Consider the following 22,777-nt stretch of genomic DNA (forward strand, 5'->3'; position numbering starts at 1 on the left):
ATTGGGCTTTGACTGTGAGTTCCTTTGTTCTTACTGCCTTTGTATCTTCGGTGTTTTCAGATGTAATTCCCAGCAGCCCTGGGTAAAGGATGGCCTTGTTTCCTGTTATTTCAGACATCACAAGGACAGACAGAGGAGTCTAAACAAAGGCTACAGAAGGAGGATAGATACATTGATGCACAGAACAAATGTGAACCCAGCGGGGCAGCTGGGCAGAACCTCGGGGCAAGAGCTCCCTGTGGGCCATGGCAGCGGGGGGGCCCTGCTGGGGAGGGGAAAGAGGCTGCCCAAGAGTGGCCTGGGCTACTCTATTGTCTTAGTGGAGGCTCTTTTTGTGTCCAGGAACAGAAATCAACTCAGACTTCTGCAGGCTCAATTTGTTGGGAAGATGTGGAGGTAGCTCATGGAATCCTCAATCAGCCAGGCCTGGGGAAGGACTGAAGCCAGGGAATGGGGCAGTCAGAGACCTCCCAGTAGTTTCTCTCCCATCTCTGCTTCAACTTTCCATTCCCTCCTGACCAGCCATGTCTGCTTCTGGGCTTTCACGGCTGACATTGGTCACCCCATCCAAAAGGAACACCAGGCTGAGCTAAACCAAAGGCCAGCTTTGGAGGGTGCAGGAGCCCCACCCCTCCCTGTTCTAATCATGTTTACCCCTCCCACCCCTTCCCACCAGCCACCACATCTGCTTGAGGTCCCTCCCCAATGCTGATTTTGATGCCTCCCCCCCACCCCACCTGCCCCATCCCACGCCCCAGATCTACTGAGGAGCCCTGAGGGAAAAGAAGCCAGCATCTTCCTTCCTTGGAGACCACCGAGAAATCCCTCTCCATATGGCTCCCCTGTCTGTGTTGTAAGCTTGATGGGATGCTCTGCTTGGGCATGAATGGGTTTCTCTACAGCTCTGGGGAGAGAAGCAAAGGGTCTCTTGCTCGGGGGAGCAGCAAAGCAAAGCATTGTTCCATTCCCAAAGAGAGCTTGCAGGTTGGGCTGTAAGGGGCCATTGGGTCCTGGTTTCTCAGTTCTCTCTTCCCTTTTGGCCTGCAGATTTCATTATGTAGACAGTCTTCTTTGTTGACAATTGTTGACAATTGTGTGCAATTCTTCGACAGTTGTGCGATTTCCCCATTTGTGCTCACAGCTATCGTGAGCCTGGCGTGGGTACAGAGGCCAAGGGGGCAAAGTTTCTGCCCTTGAGAGGCTCATGGTAGGTGACAAACCCATGAAAAGGGGAACGACCCAGATGTCCTCTTATTTCTCCTGCCCTCAGTCCACACTCCCTTTAGCGAGGAAGCAGCAACAATCTGAGCGCTCAGTCTGCAAAGACTTTAGGAAATCTGGTTTCTTACCAGGTTCCCTCTTCCAAGCATCTCTGAGAATTCTCACATATCCCACCCATTCACTGTGGTTGTCACTTGTCACTGGACCCTGGTTCTGAACACTGGCAGGGCCTGTCCTCAGGAGAGCTGCTCTCCCCAGGCCCCTGCTTCCCAGACAACTTTGCCTAACATGGGCCTATTCCCACGGAAACCCCAGGCTCCCTCCTCTCCTCTGCTGTCTCTCCCTAAGTGATCTCACCCGGTCCCATGGCTTTTAAATACCATCTGTCATATTTACCAATGACTTTAGAAATCTGTATCACCACCAGTGACCTCTCCCCTGAGCTCCAGACTCTTATATCCAACTATCTATTTATCACCTTCACTTGGAAGTCAAATAGGCAATTGGAACTCATTTTGACCGAAACAAACTCCTGATTTCCTGCCCTGCCATGTCTGCTCCCCTCCGAGTATCTCCTTTTCAGGGACATCTCAGTACATCGCATGACACCATGCCCTTAGTTGTTGGACCTACAAATCTGAAAGTCATCCCTCATTCCTCCCTTTGCTCCCTCCCAGCAGCTGGCTGATGATGCCACTTCAGGACCTATCCTGCATCTGCCCACTTCCTTCCATCTCCCGTCTAGATGATGGCAATGGTATCCTGACTCTGTCTGCTTTCATTCCCGCCCTCTGCAGCCCATCTCCTACACAGAATCCAGAGTGAGCTTCTAAAAGTATAAACCAGATCATTTCACTCTCCTGATTAAGCCTTTCAATGGCTTCTCATCACATTTTTTTTTAGAGAGGGGGAGAGAGAGAAAGGGGGAGAAGGAGAGGGAGAGAGAATCTTAAGCAGGGTCCATACCTGGGGGCTCGATCTCAGGACCCTGAGATCAGGACCTGAGCCAAAATCAAGAGCTGGATGCTTAACCGACTGAGCCACCCAGGCGCCCCTCTCATAGAATAAAAACTTAATTTCTTACTCTGACTGACAATGGCTTCCTTGAACTGGTCCCTGCCTGCTTCTGTCCATACAACTCCCAGTCTTGCGCTCTCTCTCGCTCTCTCTCATTCTCCCCCCCTCTCTCTTAGAGCCACACTTGGCCTTCTCTCTGTTCATCAGAAGGACCAGGCCCACCTCCACCAAAGGATCTTTGCAGGAGCCGTTCCCTTTGCCTGGTGAGCTCAACCTCACCATTGAGGGCCTGTGTGTGTGTGTGTGTGTGTGTGTCTTTTTACTAACCATGAGTTAATCCTACAAAACTAATGGCTTTGCATATGGGTTAGCACTTCAGGAAATTTTTGCCTGTGATAAAACAATTCTCCTAGGCCATTAAGAAGTTCTGTTCTCCCATCCTACTTTCTTAGCAGATAACATGGCTTTGGGCAAAACAAAGCAAAACACTTTGAAGTCTTTCCAACAATAAAAGAAATTCCATTATTTGGGAAGAAGAAGGAGAATAAGCAGCAGCAGCAGCGGGAGAAGGAGCGAGAAGAAATGGAATCTAAGACCAAATCATTATGTGAGGTTAAAGAGGATCACATTGAAATAATAAAAGCTATGTTACTAGAGTAACAAAACACACAAACTATGGCTTTTATTTTATTTTATTTTTTTAAAGATTTTATTTATTTATTTGACAGAGAGAGACACAGAGAGAGAGGGAACACAAGCAGGGGGAGTGGGAGAGGGAGAAGCAGGCCTCCCGAGGAGCAGGGAGCCCAGCCCGATGCAGGACTTGATCCCAGGACCCTGGGATCATGACCTGAGCCGAAGGCAGACGCTTAACGACTGAGCCACCCAGGCGCCCCTAAACCATGGCTTTTAGAAAGATAAGCAGACGTTAATAGAAGCAAAATGGTAGTTTTCAGTTATTCACCCAACAAATGTTAGACTGCTATGTGCCAGGCACTGTCCTAAGTGGTAGGGAATAAGCAGTGAACAAAACCTAACACTTCTGAGCTATGGAGCTCACTTCTAATGGGTGAGAAAAGACAATTTTAAGTAAATATACTGAGCTCTATGAAGAAAGATAAAGCCATGAAGGGGGTTGGAGAGAATCAGGGGAGGGATGGGTTTGCAATTTTAAATAGCATGGTCCAGGAAGATCACTTCTAATGAGGTGACGTTTGAGCAGAAGCCTGAAGAATGAGAGAGAGATCCATGCTGCTCTCTGGAGAAGAGCACTCAAGGCAAAAGAAAGAGCAAGGGCAAAGGCCCTGAGGTGGGACTAGGCCTGGCCTTTTAGAAGAAAAGCCAGGAGGCCAAGGTGGCTGAAGTAGAATGAGCCAGGAGAGTTGTAGGAGATGCGGCCAGAGAGATCATTGTAAGAACTTTGGCAGCTCTGAGTGAGATGGGGGGTCAGTCCGTGTAGGGCTTTCAGAAGAGGGACAACACAATCTGATTTCTACTATAAAAGAATCATTGAGGCTGCCATGAATTGCTGAGGGTAGCAGCGGTAATGTGAGAACAGAAGCATAGGGACAGGCAAGGAGCTACTGCAAAAATTCAGGCGTGAGATGACGTCATCTTGGACCGTGATGGCCAACCTGGGGAGGAAGGAAAGACGTGATTAGATTTTGGCTGCACTTTGAAGGCAGAACTTGCAGCATTGACTCATGTGTTTGAGGGGAGTTGTGAGAGAAAAGAAAGTCAACGGTGACGCCAAGACTGTGGGAGAACAGGTTTTGGGAAGTTAAGAGTTTGACTTTTCACATGTTGAGTTTAACATGACTATGAGATGGCCTAGCAGTGACAGCAAAAAATGTCAAGTACTAGATGTAGGGTGTGTGTGTGCGCGTGTGCAGGCATATCCTAATTAGAACTGGTTCTGTCTCTTGGTGCCTGTGTGATCTTGGCAAGCCACCCTGCTTCTCTGGAACATTGACCCAGTCGGGCCCACTTCTCAGGGTCTGGTGTTTTTAACACATGTCCATTTTACCCTACTTCGAACCAAAGGTAAAGTTTAATTCCTCTCCCTTTGCACATGGAAGACCTTAGTGACCAGCTCCTAACAAGTCAAATGCACAAGTGATGCAATGTGACTTCCAAGGCTACGTTAGAAGAGCTTCTGCCTTGTTCTCACTCTGGGGACACTCACCCTTGGAACCTAGCCACTCCGTGGTGAAAAAGCCCAGACCACAAGCAGAGGCCACATAGGTGTTCCAAGGCACAGCCTCCACTAATGTCCCAGCATCCAGTGCCGGACACGTGAGGGACAGGGCCTTCAGATGATTCCAGCAGTCCTGCTGATGCCAAGTGGAACAGAGACGAGCTCTTCCTACCAAGCGCTGCCCAAATTGTGGTCTGAGAGCAAAATGACTGTGGTTGCTTTGGGTCGGTGTGTTATGCAGTGATAGAGAGCTAAGCTGTAGGAAGTTGTGAAAGCATTTTGTACACCGGAACTGGATCATTAGTCGTAGACATCCTGAGCTCATCTCATGACTCCAGCTATGAGTCCTTCTGAGTTGGCTGTCATCTCAGGCCAGGCACTGACTCCTTCCAGCAGCAGGTAGCATTACCCATGACACCTCACAGCCATCTTCTGGCTCCAGGCCTCCTCTCACACCCGCCTCCATCAGCTGCCCCCTTTGCTCCCACCCCATAGAACTCCTTCAACACACATTATCCAGCTATGTCTCTGCGCTTTTTCCTCATACTTTCCTTCTGGCTGAACAGTCTTTTCCTCCTTGGGCTGCAGGGACTCACTTCACCCAATCTTATCCAAGGCAGGACCCCAAACCTTCCTGTGGGGAAGAGCTTCTTCCCACGTCTCTGTCAAAGTCTGAGGGCCGCTTGCTACAAATACACCGGACCCAGTGCCTCTCAACAATATAGTCCCAGTGGAATGATGTGGAAAGGGGCCACCACCACCTGCTGATGGAGAGAGAAGAGAGGAAAGGAGCTGGAGCAGTCGTGTGAGTTTGGGGCAGTGATTTCGGAGAGAACAGGTGGTCTCCAGCTCCCTGTAAGGCATATCCACCAAATTTTATTGGTTCCCAAGCACGCCTCACTTATGTTCAAGGACAAGTCCTCTCCCACAGAAAGCCTGCTGTTTTGCTGACCATCCACCCTCTCCACACTCCTGCTGAGCCGACCCATCCTTCGGAGCCTGATTTCCACAGCCATTCCTGCCAGGCACAGCTGTTGGGGGCCACTGGCCACCTGCTGGATGGCCAAGCACGGCATGCATGGTAGGCGATCATCTGTTGGGGAAATAAGTGAAAACTACAAGTGTGCTTTGTGAACGTCTTCCTAGATTTTGATCTGGTGCCTGGACCTTCCTTCCCACAGCCCCCACAGGCCCAGCAGCACTCTGAGCCCCCTAGATGACGTATAGTGGCAGGAGGCCCCTTCCCTTGTGTTACAGGGATAATGTGGATGCTCACAGACCTCGTCAGCCTGCAGGGATGAAAGAGGCCAGGATATCACTTGGACATACATGTTGCTAGCTCAGTACTGCACCATCCTAACGCAGGTAACTGCTGGGCTCAGAATCATTACAAGCCCACTCTGCCCTTGGCATCTGTGGGAGTCCCAGCATTGTCTCATGCATGCTTCCACAGCGGTCAAAGCTGCTGCTCATGCTGCCTCCTCCACTCTGCCTGGACATCACGTGGGCAGATGCTTACCTTGCAGGGCTAGCCTCTGAATGCCTCTTAATATCCTGCCAGACTGCTGGTCGACCTCTGTTTCCCTCATACTCCCCCTGCCTTCTCACTCATAGGAGGATAGAGAAACTGGTCTCCCCTCCACTATGTCGCTCCCTTAGCCGAGAATCCCTGCTGAGTCCCGAGGTGGCACATTATTTAGATTCTTGTTTTGTTTTGTCTACATCTATGGATACACACAGACCCTAGGGCCAGAGCCATGACCCGTCTGTATCATTCAGACTCTGAGTTGAGGCTCATTCTTCATTTCAGGTTCCTCTGTGCATTCAGCCGCTAGCCACCAAGTGCCTGTGTTTAAGGGACTATGGCAGTAACTTGGCATATTAATTTTGCATTGCTGTGTTACAGATTACTGCAGTCTTAGTGGTTTAACACACCATACATGCATTCACAGTGTTGGAGGTCAGAAGACTGCAATGGGTATGCAGGCCCTTCTGAAGGCCCTGAGGGAAGATCCATTTTCATACCTTTTCCAGCTCGTAGAGGCCACCCACGTTCTTTGGCTTGTGACCCTACATCATTCCAACCTCTGCTTCTGTCACCACATCTCCTTCCCTGACTCTGACCCTCCTGCCTTCCTCTTACAAGGACCCTTGTGATTACATTGGGTCTGCCTGCAGAATCCAGGATAACCTCCCCCATCTCTAAATCCTTAGCTCAATCACATCTGCAAAGTGCCTTTGGCCACATAAGGAAGGTAATATATTCTGAGGTTTGGGGGATAAAGACATGGGGAGCTGCTATTCTGCCTGCCACGCTGGGTATCCTGCTGAAGGGATTCTATCTGAGGGAGGCATACTCTTGTCCTGCAATTTACCCTCGGGCACTCACCCTTTCCCTCCCAGTTTGCTAAACACACCTGTTCATACCTGAACCCAATCTCGGGCCAAGTTCAAGTTCTTTTCTCAAGAGCTTCCTCTTCAGCCGCCTTGTAAATCAGAATGGTCATATTTCTCCTTCCTGGGGGCTCATTCCACCCTCAGAGGTAAGGCCCCTGGCTCTCCTGTTAGTGTCACAGAGAGAACTCAGATACTCAACTAAGAATCTGGAGTCCCTGCTCCATGTGTGTACATCCACATATAATCCTGGGGAAGCTTCCTATCTCTCCCCCCGCCCCCAGGCTAGTCTCCACCCATCCCCACCCTGTTCTATACACCAGGTGACTGACCTCCACAAACCACATCCGTGAGCGCTCTTGTTCTCTGGCTTCCTGTTGGGATTCGGCCAATGGGAATTCCAGCAGGAGATGGGAAGGTGGAGGAGAGTGCAGGCAGGCTTTGCCTTCCCCTAACTCCCTCCCTGCAGGGCTGCCCTGGACTGCAGCATTCCTCACTGAAGGCCTCAGCTCCTGCTGGCCCCTGTGGGTTCAGGCAACTGCTCTTCCTAGCCCCCACAGACATCCAGGCCGTAAGGATAGCCCCAGATTTCACATGATTTCTTGTGGTTTCCCCAAACTCTGCCCACACCTTTGTAAAGACCCTTCATTAAACTTTTCTCAAATTACCCAGTTGGAGTGTGTCAACTCTTTTCTGATGGGCTTCTGACTGTTCCATTCTCCAAAATGTAACTCAGATGTCCCCCAAGCTTCCCGGGCCTAAAGGAATGATCTCACGATATAATTTAGATCTGAGTGTTGGCAGCTCACTAACCCCACACCTGAGTCACCGCACAAACTCAGTTCCCTTTCAACCTTCTAGAATTCTTGAGTCCCCAGGGATTGCTCACAACTGGTCACTCCTTACATTTCCTCCATGCCTCCTCTGCTCGGGCTATGGTCCAAGACACTATTGACAGAATGGAGCTTTCCAGTTCTTTTGGGAGCCAGGCTCTTCCTGAGACCCCAGTACTTTCTCCAAGCCAGACTGAGGTGGTTTGGGTAGGCTGCAGATATGGGAATCAAAGCCATGTGACACTGAATCTGACGTAATTTATACATGTGCACACCTACTTTCTTTCCTGAACAACTATTTGCCAACACCTCTTCTGTCCCAAGAGCCCCCTGGCTTACGGAGAAAATGGAGCCATTGGGCAGGAATTGTGGGAGGCCACGCCCCATCTCACATTCACAAGTATAACCACTTCACCATTCATCCTCATGCACCTTCCTCATATCAGAAGACACGTTTCTCTTTCTGTTCAAGGCTCATCTCTATATCTCTGCTCTTGGCCCCACACCCTCCTGCCTGCTCTGACAGCTGTCTCTATCTAACTCAAGGAGCTAATTCCTCTTTCCACATCTTTGAACTCTCCTCTATGGAAATACTCCTCTTTTCTTGTAACTGTTCTCAGAGTTTTCCCAGCATGAAGAAGGAGGAGGAGGAGGCACCATCCTCCTTTGTTCTAGAGTTGGCTATTTCTGCCCCTCCTTCCCTTCTCCCGCAAGTTACCCAAAAGAGCTACCTTACACTTCTAGCTCCATATCCTCATTTCTCACCCTCGACCCACTTCTATTTCACTCCTGCCCTTCCAGGGCCAAGGAACTTCTTAAGTGCCAAACCCAATGGTCACTTTCCATCCCCATCTTATGGGACTTCCCTACTGCATTGAGCTGTTTGGACCCTCCATCTCCTCCCCCCAGGGTAGGGTCCTCGTAGCAGAGACTTGGAACTTCCCGCCATGGGTTCCTTTCCCTCTTCCTTTTTCCACACCCCACCCCTGCCCCGAGCTGTAACAGAGAACACAGCTGCCCGGCTGGATTCTACACACCCCCCAGACTTCCCGCAGCTAAGGGTGGCACTGTGACTTGTGAGCGGAGCAGAAGGGACGTGGCAGCTTCCTGGCCTTACCCTTGGGGCTGTGGATGCAGAAATGGGAGCCTCATTTTAAGGATAGTAGCATCAAGCCACCAACCTAGGTCCCAGATGACTCTTTGGAACAGAGTTGGTCCTGCCTGCTGTGAACTACTCATATCTGGACTTTTCACATGAGAAAAATAAACTCAGGTCTCATTTAAGTTATTGTACTCTGAGACTTTGTTACAGCAGCTTACCCTGTACCCTAAGTAATATAGTATTGACTCAAGAGCAGTCAATCTGGAGGCTTTTTAAAGCCTACCTCACCCCCAATCTAACTTAGATCCTCTCACACTCTCTTATAGCACCCTGTACTTCTCCTTCAAAGTACGTATCACAACTTGCAATTAAATAATTATTTGGGTAACCCAGTGTTCGCTATTGATTGCTTTTCCCACAGCTCTCTGCACTACTTCCTTTTTATCTTGCAGAATACCTATGTTACTCAGGAACTCATAGCTTCCTCATTCTGATTCCTGCTGCAGGAAAAGATGAGTGTAAGCCCGTCAGATTGTCTCTCTTAGATTTTGAAGTAAGAAACAAATAAGAAGCCACTTATCAAAAGGATCTAAGATGGAAAGTTCACGTGGGGCTACCGCGGACCACGTGCAAACCAAAACTAAGAATGAGAGTGACAGGCAGGTAGGAAAGGAACAGATGCATGAGGTGCAGACAGTGTTGCCTGTGATGACCTGTACATTGTGTCTGCTGAGGATCTGCAGGCCCCTGGATTCAGGACTATGTCCCAGTTCCACTCTCTGTCCTTGGTCCCCCACAGCTAGAGCATCTACAATTATCCCTGCAATACACCATCTTTCCCTGGGCTAACAAGAGTGCACACTTGTTTCTTGTAATCAAGCAGGCCTAGATAAAGCAGTAACTTTGGGCAAATTTATTCAACAAAGATTTTTGAAGACCTACTACGTTCTAGGCACTCCTGTATGCACTGGGGTACTAGGGAGAACAAGATGGGCTGCCTAAAGCATCTTTCTGAGAAGCAAAGTCAATTACACTCCTCGACCTGCTTCTAATTCTTCAATGGCTCCTCACTGACTTCAGAATAAAGCCCTAAATCCTAAACGTTTACAGTCAACCTGGCATGGAACAGCCTCTGTCTATCATTTGAATCTCAATTCTGTTACTTTACCCCTCCCTCCATTTCCACCAGATCAGCTCACACTCAAGTCCCCCAGTGTGCAAGCCTCTCTCATGCTTGCAAGTTTTTGCACCATACTCTTCCATTTACTTGAGTGTGGTAAGCAACAGCATGAGGCAAGGATAAGGGTGGTGATGAGGATCAAATAATATTACCACCTGAGCACTCATATGTACTTTATATATATTCTCCTTAACCTTTGTCACAATGTCACAAAGGACATTCTGTTTCCTTCATTTTACAGATGTGGAAACTGAGGCTTTGGTAGTTCAGTGACCTGCTTCAGATCACACAGTTAAGAAGTGGCAGAGCCAACATTTGAATCCAAGCCTATTTGACTCCAAAGGACAAGTTGTCTAAGCCAGCTGTCATCGCTTGGCCACTCTTTTGAACTCAGCTTCTGGACACAGCCGTGGGCTTGGATTTGGGGTTCTGCCGTTTCCTGAGTGGGTGGCCTTGAGCAAGTCACTCAATCTCACTGAACCTCAGTTTCCTCATCTGTAAAATGAGGGCAGCAACAGAACCTACCTCAGAAAGTTATAAGGCGCTTGGCATCGTGCCTGGCCCAGTGCGTTTGGTGAAGGTAGATACCATTTCCTTATCATCATCTTTACCTTCTTCACTTAGGCCAGTAGCTCTCTCCTTCGCCCCGCCCAGGTCGGAGCTCTGCATCTTGTCACAGACACAGCCCAAGAGCTGCTTCTCAGCCGGGCCTCCTGGGGCCAGGCCTCCACAGATCTGTGGAAGGAAGCTTGGGCCGCCAGGGGAATGGCCTGTAATTGATCCCAGTTAGAGGTGGACAAGCCCTGTCCTCCTCGGCTGGGGCCTCAGGAAGCAGGGCTCTGCCTGATTTATGTCCCTGTTGCACCAAGGATGACCTGGTGACCTCTCTACGTGTTCTAGCATCAGACAAGGCCATAAAACGGAATTAGTGTTGCACGTTTGTTCCTATCGGGGCTGACTTGTCCACTGCTGCACCCCACTTAGGTCAATCCTCTGCAGGGCCCTCCCCAGGAAAGGTTGGTGTGTGTGGCCTGTCTGTGCAGTCAGGCTGCTGGGAGTTCAGGGACAGTGTACAGAGGGGAAATCACAATCTCCTATGCTTTCATGGCTTCTGTGACCATCTTCAGTGAAAGACACCCAATCTGCATCCTGAACCTACAGCTCCCCCACCCAGCCTCAGACCCAGAGGTCCATGGCCTGCTGGCCTCCTCCTCCCGCACGTGTCACGGGCCCCCGTCTGAGGTCATCATGTTCACCTCTCTGCCGGCTCTTCTGCGCTGAGGGGGCCACTTCCTCCCTGGCCTGGTGCAACATCTTTGAACAGACTCCTCCATAGCTCTGACCTCCCCGTTTTGTGATTAGAACAACTTCTTGCAGTCTTCACCATTATGCATATCTCTGTCTCCTCCGATAGACTGCGAAGTCCTACAGGCAAGAGACCACATCTGATCCATCTCTGTACCCCCAGAACCTAGCACAGGGCCTGGTACAGAGGACAAGCCACAAACCTTTGATGAAGGAATGAAGGGCTGGGTGGATGGATGGGTGGATGGATAGATGGATGGATGCATGGATGGATGGATGGTGGATGGATGGATGAAGGAACATAGAAGGGTATCTTTCGAGGTAGTTTTCAAATAAAGAACAGGGCTTCTTAAGAGGGACCCCAAAGTTCCATTGGGAAGAGTGAAATTAGATAGTAGCATCTTAGAGCCAGATTAACCTTATTAATTGCATATTCTGAGCTATACTCGGAGCTCTTCCATGTGCAGACGACAGAGACCCAGTGAGGTTAAAGAACTTCCTGAAGGTGAACAGTGATTTAGTGGCAGCGCCCCTGGGCCACAGCTCAAACCTCCCACCTCTACTGTCTGTAGCCTCTTCCTCTCTTTCTGTATGGTGAGCTTAAGTGAGTTCTTCACAAACTCCAGAGCTTGGCTTCTAGAAATGCACTATAGAAGGCAGAGGGTCTTGGGACGTCTGGGTGGCACAGTCGGTTTATCATCCCACTCTTGGTTTCCACTCAGGTCCTGATCTCAGGGTCATGAGATCGAGCCTGCCTCGTGGGATTGAGCCCTGCATCGAGGCCCATGCTCAGCATGGAGTCTGCTTAAGAATCTCTCTCCCTCTCCTTCTGTGCCCTCTCCTCACACACTCTCTCAAATAAATAAATAAATCTTTAAAAAACAAAAACACAAATGTCTGCTTAAGAATCTCTCTCCCTCTCCTCCTGTGCCCTCTCCCCACACACACACACTCTCTCTCTCTCTCTCAAATAAATAAATAAATCTTTAAAAAACAAAAAAACAAAAATGAGGCAAAGGGTCTTCCAGACGATCTACAAGGTTTTATTAACAATGTGATCCATAGCAGAAAAACTGAAATGAGCTTCTCAGAATTTGCAGTTGGAGAGTAGCATAAGACTATATGATGGTGTGGCCCTTATCTTCTCGGAGCCTCAGTTTCCTCACCTGCAAAATGGGAATAAGAATAGCATCTGTCCTGGCAGAATACATGTTTTTTCACTTTGGGCTCTTGCAGCGGATTGTATTATTATTCCCAACTATTTGCTGCACTCTTAGTGAAAGATGATCCATCTCTGCCCATAGCAATGAGACTTGCAGTGCTTCTCTGTGGGGAGACTATACCTCACTAACCCCCTTGGTGTCAGCCTAGGCCATTTGCTTCCTTTGAGCAATGGAACGTGAATAGACATGACATATGCCACATCCCAGCAGAAGCTTTAAGAGTCATTGCAAGATTCAGCCATGGCATTTTCTCTTCTGTCTCTGGACTGATATAGGGGCCACTCCTTTGGTCTGAGACACAGAATGTGAACACATTTAGAACAGAACTTCAAATAACCTGCAGCTGTCATGTAGCATAAACAAGAAATAACCTTTGTTGCTGTCAGCCGTTGAGATCGTAGGGTGGTTTCTGCTGCTAAGCCTAGCAAATGCTGCCTAATAATCTTTTGCTTATAATAGAGACAGACTCATTTGGGACCTCTTAAGAGAGAGGACAGGGTTTGTGGTAATGATATCCACAAAAGGCACCAAATCCCAGGTATTCCTAGAGCTAAGTATTCGTAGTCAGATGAGCTGCCATAATAAGAGACTCCAAAATAAAAGTCTTGGGATGCCTGGGTGGCTCAGTGGGTTAAGCGTCTGCCTTCGGCTCGGGGCATGATCCCAGGGTCCTGGGATGGAGTCCTACATCAGGCTCCTTGCTCAGTGGGGAGCCTGCTGCTCCCCCTGCCTGTGCTCTCTCTCTCTCTCTCTCTCTCTGACAAATAAATAAATAAAATCTTAAAAAACATTAATTAATTAATTAGTTGAATTAATTAATTAAAGTACACATTTACTTCTGTCCTGAAACAGAAGATGTAAGTGCCTGGTTCAGGATGGTTAGACAGCTCAGCTCCATGGCTGCCCAAAGATCCAGGTTCCTTCCAACCTGCTGCCCCTGCTACCTTCCATGGTATTCTCCTCATCTGCACCACATCACCTTCCAGCCTGCAGGAAGAAGAGGAGAGAGAGCAGGGGCGACCAGTGCTCCTTTTAAGGATGTACAGAGAACCAACCCACATCACTGCTGCTCACAGACCACTGACCCGATCTTTCTTAGGTGACCATGGGTGTGTAATACAGGGCGCGGCTGTAGATCACAGCCAGTGTCCAGCCACGTGACTATGAGCCCTAATGAAACACAAAGTGCACCTTCTATTAGTAAAAAAAGAAGGGGACAATTCGGTGGTGTTCAGAGCTGGCTTACATAGGCTCAGGAGAGCCCATCACATGTATTGCCCACCCCCCCAGTTCCATACTTATTGACATGACCTGAAATTGGCCTTAGTGGGAGTACACCACAGAAATCGGGGAGCACTACAAATCTGGACTCCCCACCCTGACCTGCCAGAGAGCCCGCTGTTACACATTTGCCTGCGCGGAGGGTGACGGGTACTGAGAGGTAATCAGCACTCTCTGCCACAGTTGGGCCACTGTTTCTTGGTGTTTTCTCTGCTGCCTTCTCTCACTCCCGAGCACCTTCCTCACCTTCTGCTCTACAAGAAGTCCTCCTTGGTTCAAATTTGTGCGTGCAACACATCTTGCTTACCTCTTTCTTGCTCTCGATTGCCTGCCCTGGACCAGACGCCTCCACTTGGGCTCCTCAGCTCTGTCCAGGGGTGGAGGGGCTGGATGGGGATCACACCCAAAGCTGCCTTCAGAGGAGGTGCGAGCAGAACCGACCCCAGAGGCAGACACTGTGCAACTGAGGAGCGAACGTTCTTTCTGTGTCCCTACCATGCAGTTTAGGTTGTAGGAGACCATCCTCATGCAGTTTGTCAAATATTCCTGTGTATTGTGGTAAAGTACCCATAACATAAAATTTACTATCTTAACCATTTTTAAGTGTACCTTGCAGAGATATCAAATACATTCGCAACGCTGTGCAACATCATTCCCATCCATCTCCACATCTCTGATACTCCTTTTGTCTCTCTTGTGACTAGATAGCCCAGTTTGGTGAAAGAGGCACTTGCCGAAGTGGCAGGGGTCCTCTGGCTGAGGCATGGCTGTGGCCTATATCACAAGGGCAGTAACTTGCAGTATAGACAGGACAGCGGTGATTTGCAGGAGACCTGAGGTCCACACCCAAGGATCTAGGAAAAGTGGCTAGATGAGCACTCCCCACAGCAAGGCAATCCAGGAGGAAAGAATAACGCGGACTGCAGCGTCAGACAGCACCCAGAACCGAGCCCTGTCCCTTGGTGACCTCGGGCAAGTCCACCTAGTACCATGTTCTTCACAAACGCCGTGCCTTCTGGGCCTGAACAGTTCTTGCCTCGCTTTGACTGATTAGTGCCTGAAGCCCTACAGAGGCCTCTAAAAGTGGGTGTCTGTATGATCCTCTCTCACAGACCCTGGTCTTCCTTTTTGTACCCTAGTCATGTTTTACCTTATCTCCTAATTTTTCATCTGTGTCTGTACTAATCTAGATGTGCCATTATTTTTGTTCAGCATTGTGTCCTGAGCACTGAACCTAGGACTGGCACAAAGCAGCCATTCAATAAAAATGTGTTAAATGAATGACTGAGTAAACAAATGACCTAGGTTAGTTAGCTTCTTTAAACCTTACCTGTAAACAGGAGGGTATCTAAAATATCTAACTAGTGAGGCAGAGGCAAGAACCCATCAGAAAGCATGCCAAGGGTCTAAGCCAAAGTCCTTGCTATGCCTGGTATCAACCTTTTAGTTGCTGGATGGTGTGGAGGTCCGGGGGATCACAGGGAAGAAACTAGGGTACAAGGGAGCTGGAGGGGCATTTAGGGTACTTGGAGCAACACAAAAGAAAAAAAATTTCTTTTACTAAATTAACAAGCATTTGAGGCTGTGCTGGTGCAAGCCAGCTAAATGTCATTCCTGCCTATAAACTGGAGGAACTGATACCTAGCTGATCAAAAGGGGTGCTGGGGAAGACAACATCAATTAGCCCTTGACACCCTAGGAGAGGCAGGTCCGAGGTAAAGAAAACACCAGAAGCTTAGAACATACTAGAACAGGAATGGGCTCCTCACTTTCCTGCTCTCACCCCAACCCCCACCCCCAAGAGAGATAGACGAGTCCTAGTAACCAGTTCCAGGTGTGGGGGGGAGATCCAGCTAAATTTGGGAAGGGTGTCAGCGACTGAGGAATTGCAAATATAAAAGAACAGAACAGGAAGAGGTGGCATGGCTCTCAGGAGATCCCTCCTTAACTAAGGAGAGTTAGAAATAGTGGTCCTTCCCATGGAAGACCTGGCCAGACCCCCTCTAGCGTTCAAGACCCAAATCCCTTTGCTCCTAAAGTTCTCTGACCCAAAAGCTTATTCAAGCTCAGCAGAGACAATTCGGTCCCAAGACCCCAAATTTGAATTTTCTTCCCCCTTGAGTAGCCCTTGAAAAACTGATCTCTTGGGGCGCCTGGCTGGCTCAGTCATTAAGCATCTGTCTTCGGCTCAGGTCATGATCCCAGGGTCCTGGGATCAAGCCCCGCATCGGGCTCCCCACTCAGCGGGAAGCTTGCTTCTCCCTCTGCCACTCCCCCTGCTTGGGTTCCCTCTAGCGCTGTCTCTGTCTCTGACAAATAAATAAATAAAATCTTTTAAAAAAAAAGAAAAGAAAAACTGATCTCTTGAACATGGAAGACCCAGTTGCTGGGGGGTACAACCTGCCTTCCAGGCACCAGGTGAAAACGGGAGACTCCCTACATCTGACTTCAACACAAAGAAGAATTTACTAGAAGGATGTGTCACAGAATCCAAGGTTAGGGACAGCATAGGGAGGCAGTCAGGAACCTCAGCACCCTAAAAACTCCAGCCATTGGTTTTGCTTTTCTTTCTTGCTGCAGACTGATTGGTTCTTTTTCCTAATATGTATGGTGGAAAATGTCCACTGCCAACCACTCCTAATATCACCTCCATTCAAGAGAGCAGCCAAAGGCAAGCAGCAAGGCCTCAGCTCCATTCCGGGGTCTTGGACATGGGATGTGATTGGCTCAGCTTGGGTCTGTCGCCTGCCCTGACCAATTATCTGTGGCCTGGGGTGAGGGGTGGAATCCCAGGTCTGTTTAGCTCCTCTTCTCCCGGCCCTGTGGTTATAGGACAGGCAGAACCATTCCTAGAACAGGGATACTGAGCAAGCAGCAGACACAGGTACCTTCTACATGTGATTTGTCCTATGTCACTTAGCTAGAAAATGGCACACCAAGTCGAAACAATTTCTATGTTCTTCCCATTTTGCTCCGTTTGAAGGAGCAAACGAAGGTCATCAAGCCGGAGGGACACCAGAAGAGAAGCCCAGAGCTGCAGACTACAATGAGGGTTCAGGAGGCAGTGAGTAGAACCGTGCTTCCAAGGTCTGGCTTCCCTGTTAGACTATAACTGGGGAGGATGGTGTGTGTCTAGCAAGGGTCTCGGCAGGTAGGAATACTCAGTAATTAATAAAGGAAGAGAAGGAAGGACAGAAGGAAGGAAGGAAGGGAGGAAGGGAGGAAGAGAGGGAGGGAGGGAGGAAGGACTGTGCTTCTAAATCACTTGTAGTTTCATAAAAAGAAAGATTGCAATAGTAAGCAACAATTATTGAGCACTTCGTATTTTCAGACTTCACATGAAATCAATGAGCTGAATATCATTATTACCTTTTATAGATAAGATACTGAGGCACAGAAAGGTTAAGAAGTGCACCCCCAGTTCACTGGGTTAGTGGCAGAACGGTTGCAAATCTAAGCAGCCTGGCTCCAGACTCCCCCACGCATAACCCCTGGACCGCACAGCCTCTCAAGATGTCAACAGCCCAGCCCAGACCTAGAGAATCAGACTCTCTGAGGGTGGGACCTGGGAATCTGCATTTGACCAAGGTTCACACGTGATTCTGATGCACAGCCAGAGTCAGACCTAAGACTGTGGATCTAAAAAGTAGCAGCAAGTCTGAGACCACGTGATTAGAACAAATAAGGCTGCCTCCAGGATATTCGAGTTTGTCTGATCGTGTGAACATGAGGCCTGCTGAGGAGGCCTCCTCTTTGTGAGGAGGGAACCCAAACCCAGATCAATCACAAAGAATCCTCTGGAGACCTCTGAGCCGAAGGCCAACTCAGGAGACCGGCCTATTAGACACTTGCTGAAGGGGCTCCAGCCACTGGCCACCGTCCTCCCAAGAGGCGGGCCTGACTGTGTACCTGCCTAGTTCCTGGACTTTGATCTCCCATCTGACCTCCTTCTCACCCCTGCTCTGATCTGACAACTCTCACTGGGTTGACCCCATCTCTGACCCCAGCCTGCCCCAGTTTTCAGTCTCACTGCTCCAGGCTGATGTCTCACAGGGTGACAGCTCGAGGCAGGACAATATTCGGATCGGTCACCAATAATGGGAGCAAGATGCCATGTCTTCTGCTGATGGAGTGACAAATGGAATAGTCATGTCAAATGAACTGTGGTTTTCAGAGTGGAATTCAGGGACCTGACCCCAACTCTGCAACCATCACTGAGCATGGAATGTCGAAATAGCAGTAAACAGTGCTTGGTCTTAACTGGAGCAATGTTCTTACATTCACTGAGCAAATGGCTATTGGGAGCCATTTCCATGACAGTTTCTGTGTCAGCACTGGGGACAAAAAAGATGAACAAGACATTGTCTCTGCCCTCAAGGAGTTTCTGTATGCCTGATTCCGCTGTGGCATCCAGAGAAGATGATGCCTCGAAGATTAGCCAAAGAATTGGTCCAAAAAAGAAAAAAGGCTGCAGGATTGCACTTTCGGATAAGAGATGGTTCTAGCTTTGTCCAAGGTTCCAAAGTCCCTCAATGACAGGACCTGCCTATGGAAGTCTGGGGGAGCTAGTCAGAGGGAGAAGCAGACTCCCTGCTGAGCAGGGAGCCTGATGTGGGACTCCATCCCAGGACTCCAGGATCATGACCTGAGCCGAAGGCAGTCGCTTAAACAACTGAGCCACCCAGGCACCCTTAAAAATAAAGTCTTAAAAAAAAGGAAAGAATGAAAATGAAATTGGCCAAGAAGAAAAAGTTTAGTCCCATTCCTAAGGGACCCTGGGTCACACTCCATTCTCCAAGTATGATCTGCTCCTTATGGACAACCTCACCTTTCTTTTCATCCCCTTCCTTCATTTTCCATCTCCTCTGCACATATTGTTGTGGGTTGAATTGTGTCCCCCAGAAAAGGTGAAAAGATATGTTCAAGTCCTAACCCCTGGTACTGGAGAATGCGACCTTATTTGGAAATAGGGTCTGTAGATGTAATGAAATTAAGATGAGGTTACACTGGGTTAGGGTGGGCCCTACTCCAATAGAACTGGTGTCCTTATAAGAAGAGGGAAATTGGGACACAGACGCACAGGGAGAATGTCATGTGAGGATGGAGGCAGAGATGTGAGTAATGCATCTATAAGCCAAGGAATGCTAGGGATTGCCAGCGCCACCAGAAGCCAGGAGAGAGGCATGGGAGACATTCTCCCTTTGAGCCCCCAAGAAGAAACCGACGCTACAGATGCCTTGATTTTGGATGTCTGGCTCTGGAATTGTGAGAGAATAAGTTGGTGTTGTTTTAAGCCACCTAGTATGTGGCATTTTGTCATGCCAGTCCTAGGAAACTAATATATGGCACCAAGGCCATTATTTGGAAATCACCCAACTGATGCATGTTAGCAGAGCCCAAAAAAAGCACCAGTGGCCCTGACAGCTCTCCAAATGTTCATTGCAGATGAGTCATCGTTGTGCCTATTGCGGATCTCTGAAACCAAGAAGCCTGACTCCCCCATGGGAAGGAAGAAGGCCTTCCACAAGATTAGCAGGAAGAGGATGCCGGGGGAGGGGGGTTGCCAGCTGCTTTTCTTCCCCACTGGGGAAAGCCCAAAAAGGGGGACTATCATCATTATTAAATGTCACAGTCATTTCCTTTCGCTCACTCAGTAAGTATATGCGGAGCACTTAGGGTGCTGGGTGCTGCTGGGCGCTGGTGGAAAGCATGCACGTGTGGATGGGGGAGGCACACTACAGAAACAGAGCACACTTTCCATGGGTTGTATGAGCCACTCTGGAGTTGGAGACCTGGGGCATGGTGGGTTACCAGCATGGACTTGGGAATCAGACAGTCCTGCTTGAATCCTGGCCACTGACTTCCATTGTGATCTTGGCCAAGTTACTTAATCCCTCTGGGTCTTTGTCTTATTGTAAGTATTAAATAAGATGATGTATATAGCACAAGGCCAGAGTAAGTGCACAATAAATGTTATTTTCATTATAGGAGAGCAAAGATGTTCACGAGAAACAGCTCAATAAAAGGGCAAGGTGATTGTGATAAAGCGGGACCCCATCACCTCTTGCCTAACACTATCTGATCAAATGCTCAGAGCAACTCTGGGAGGTAGTCTCAATTTACAAATAACGTAACTGTCGGGATGCCTGGGTGGCTCCATCGGTTAAGCGTCTGCCTTTGGCTCCTCGGGTCATGAATCCAGAGTCCTGGGATGGAGCCCTGCATCAGGCTCCCTGCTCAGCAGAAGTCTGCTTCTCCCTCTCTGTCTGCTGCTCCTCCTGCTTGTGCTCTCTCTCTCTCTCTCTCTCTCTGTCAAATAAATAAATAAAATCTTAAAGAAAAAAAAATAACGTAACTGTGGTTTAGGGATGTAAAAACTTGGTCAAGTTCACAGAACAAGAAAAGTGGCAAAGTCAGTGTTCAAACCAGAGTTACCAAGCACATACTCTTCTTATTCCTGGGCAACCTTTATTTGCAAGTCAGGATGGGGGTGGGTGGGGCAGCATCTGGTTGGGGGAGAGGGAGAGAGTCTAGAGCACTTTGCTTAAGGCTGTACCTGCCTCAAAAGTATATTGTTTGTATTGGACTTACATGTTTATTTTGTTTAATTAGCAAATACACCTCTAGTGCTTAGTATAAGGGGTGCTAAGCACTTTATGTTAGTAACTTATTTATCTTCACAAGAGACTAGAGGGTGAGCACTGTTTCATTCCCATTTTGCAGATGTGGAAATTGAGACCCAAAGAGGTTAAGCAACTTTTCCAAGGTAGTGGAAGCAGGATTCACACTTGCTTCTTTAGGTCCAAGATTGTATGCTCTTAACCACTCTTCTATACTGCCTTATCTTTTGGAGTGGTGGTGGGTTGGCTGTCCAAGTGTGTACACCCGGGGGGAGGGGGGGAGTAAGGGAATTAACACCCCACACCAGCCATCCTTTGGTGCTATTGCTGCAATAAGACCGTGAGTAATTTGACCCTATATGGTGAATGGCAGGATAGGGGCTGTTTAGCCCTGGGTTTCTCTGAGTCAACAGCTTTTCATCCCTGCCCCACTTCCTGAAAACTCTTTGCTCCTCAGCTTTGGAAATCCTTTGAGCACAAAGAGCTCATTTCCTGTGGCCAGGAAGGACGGAGGAGTTCCTGATGACAGCTCATCTCCCTCATTAAGGCGCTCATAAAAGTGTTTCAAGGAGCCTGACTTATGGCTCCACTGTTTGTCAAGATCCTCTTCTGTAAGAAGCCACTCTGGTAATTTGGTGCTAGGAGATGTGCAGGAGAAACCAGCTCCTTTGAGTCCAGGAATTATTTATGATCCTAAGAAGAGGGAATGTCATTGGAGAGATAACAAGTCTTCACCAGCACAACAGGCTGTTTAATATGCCATGAAGGATGGGGAACAGCTTCAAAATTCCAAGCCAGCTAGGAAAACTTGAGAGATTCTGTACATGTGGGTTGTCTGTTCCTAGGAAAGCTCCTGGGGCAATAACAGCTAACAATTACGGAAGTTTTACCCTAAGCCAGGACTTGTGCTAAATGCTTTTTATATGTTAATTCATTTAATTCTCACACCATTCTTACCCTACTTTACTAATGAGGAAATCAAGGCACAGCGAGGTTAGGTAACTTACCCAAGGTCACACATTAGTGAGTAGCCAAGTCAGGATTTTATTCCAAATAAGTCTGGCTACACAGTTGTGCTTGTGAACACCAGTCACAGTTTAGGAGGAAATTGGGTTTTAAATCAGCCCAATAAAGTGAAATGTACAATATATTCAAAATTACCTTTGATAATCCCTTAAAATGCCTATAAAATTTAGCATATTTGATTTGAGGCATATGGCCTTTCTCCAGTAATCACAGAACCACTGAGCTAACTTAAAGGAGCAAAGGGAAAGTCCATATGCAGATGTTTACACTTTTAAACTACTCTGCTTCAGATCTCTAGGGGTAAAAATCAAAAAGCAGGGAATTGTAGAGTGTACATACCCACCTACAGAGGTGACTCTATTCTTTTTTGATATTTAGCCTCTGTGACCCTAACACATACCACTTGTCACGTGATGGTTTGCAGAGAGCATGGTCACATTTTAAGAGGAGAGGCAGGGAAGTTCTGTTACAGAAGTCCAAGTCCAAGCCTAAATTAAATGAACCTGGTACAATGAGACTTCATGAGACTAGCTTTAGAGCCAGATAAACCTCGATTTGAACCTAAATCTGTTACTTACTGGCTGTGTAGCCTTGAGCAATTTGTTTAACTTCCTAAAGCCTCAGTCTCTTAATCTGTAAAATGGTCATAGCAATACCGCTGTGTTGAGAAGATTGAATTTAAAAGTTTATAAAGTAGGGGCGCCTAGGTGGCTCAGTCGTTAAGCGTCTGCCTTCGGCTCAGGTCATGATCCCAGGGTCCTGGGATCGAGCCCGGCATCGGGCTCCCTGCTCCGTGGGAAGCCTGCTTCTCCCTTTCCCACTCCCCCTGCTTGTGTTTCCTCTCTGTCAAATAAATAAGTAAAATCTTTTTTAAAAAAAAGTTTATAAAGTATCGAGTTTGAGTATAAATCATAGTAATTAAGTACTAGCTATTAAGAGCTGTTTGACGGGAGGCAGGTCACGTTACCTCTCAGCCTCATTTCTCCTCATCTGCAATATGGACATAACTGTTCTGCCTACTAACCTCAAGGGTCATTGTAAAGAAACGCCAAAGCACTGTATAAAGTTTGTAGGAGGATCTTCTCAGCCGTCTGGTATACCTGGAATGGTGAGGAGGTACTGGGAGACCCCTGCTGGAGAAAGTGACTCTAAGAGAGTCCTGGGCCTGAAGTCAAATATGGGCTCAGCTCTCCACTTTTGCCATTTGGTGTGACTGTGTGACTTTGAGTGACCTAATCTCTCTGAGCCTCCACCTTCCCTTCCATTAAGTAGGGTTAACAGTACTGACATCACAAGGTGACCCCGAGATTCATATTCTGCCGAAAAGTGTTAGGCACGTGGTAAGCGCTCATTTACTGTTTGCTGAGTCTGAATCCTT

At 48.3% G+C, this 22,777-nt stretch overlaps 1 long non-coding RNA gene across 3 annotated transcripts in view; it reads right to left on the bottom strand.

Moving 5' to 3' along the window:
* Positions 1 to 12,319: 12,319 nt before the first annotated feature.
* LOC118019719 overlaps positions 12,320 to 22,777 on the bottom strand; it is a 31,039-nt gene continuing 20,581 nt past the window's right edge. For all 3 annotated transcript variants that reach the window (XR_004681730.1, XR_004681729.1, XR_004681731.1), the window contains exons 4-6: positions 14,061 to 14,299; positions 13,309 to 13,459; positions 12,320 to 12,415 (exon numbers count right to left, since the gene is read on the bottom strand). This is a non-coding gene — a long non-coding RNA (uncharacterized LOC118019719). The remainder of the gene's footprint in view (positions 12,416 to 13,308; positions 13,460 to 14,060; positions 14,300 to 22,777) is intronic.

Source organism: Mirounga leonina, unplaced genomic scaffold (genome assembly GCF_011800145.1).
Source record: "Mirounga leonina isolate KUSES-001 unplaced genomic scaffold, KU_Mleo_1.0 Mir_173, whole genome shotgun sequence".
Classification (NCBI taxonomy): Eukaryota; Metazoa; Chordata; class Mammalia; order Carnivora; family Phocidae; genus Mirounga; species Mirounga leonina.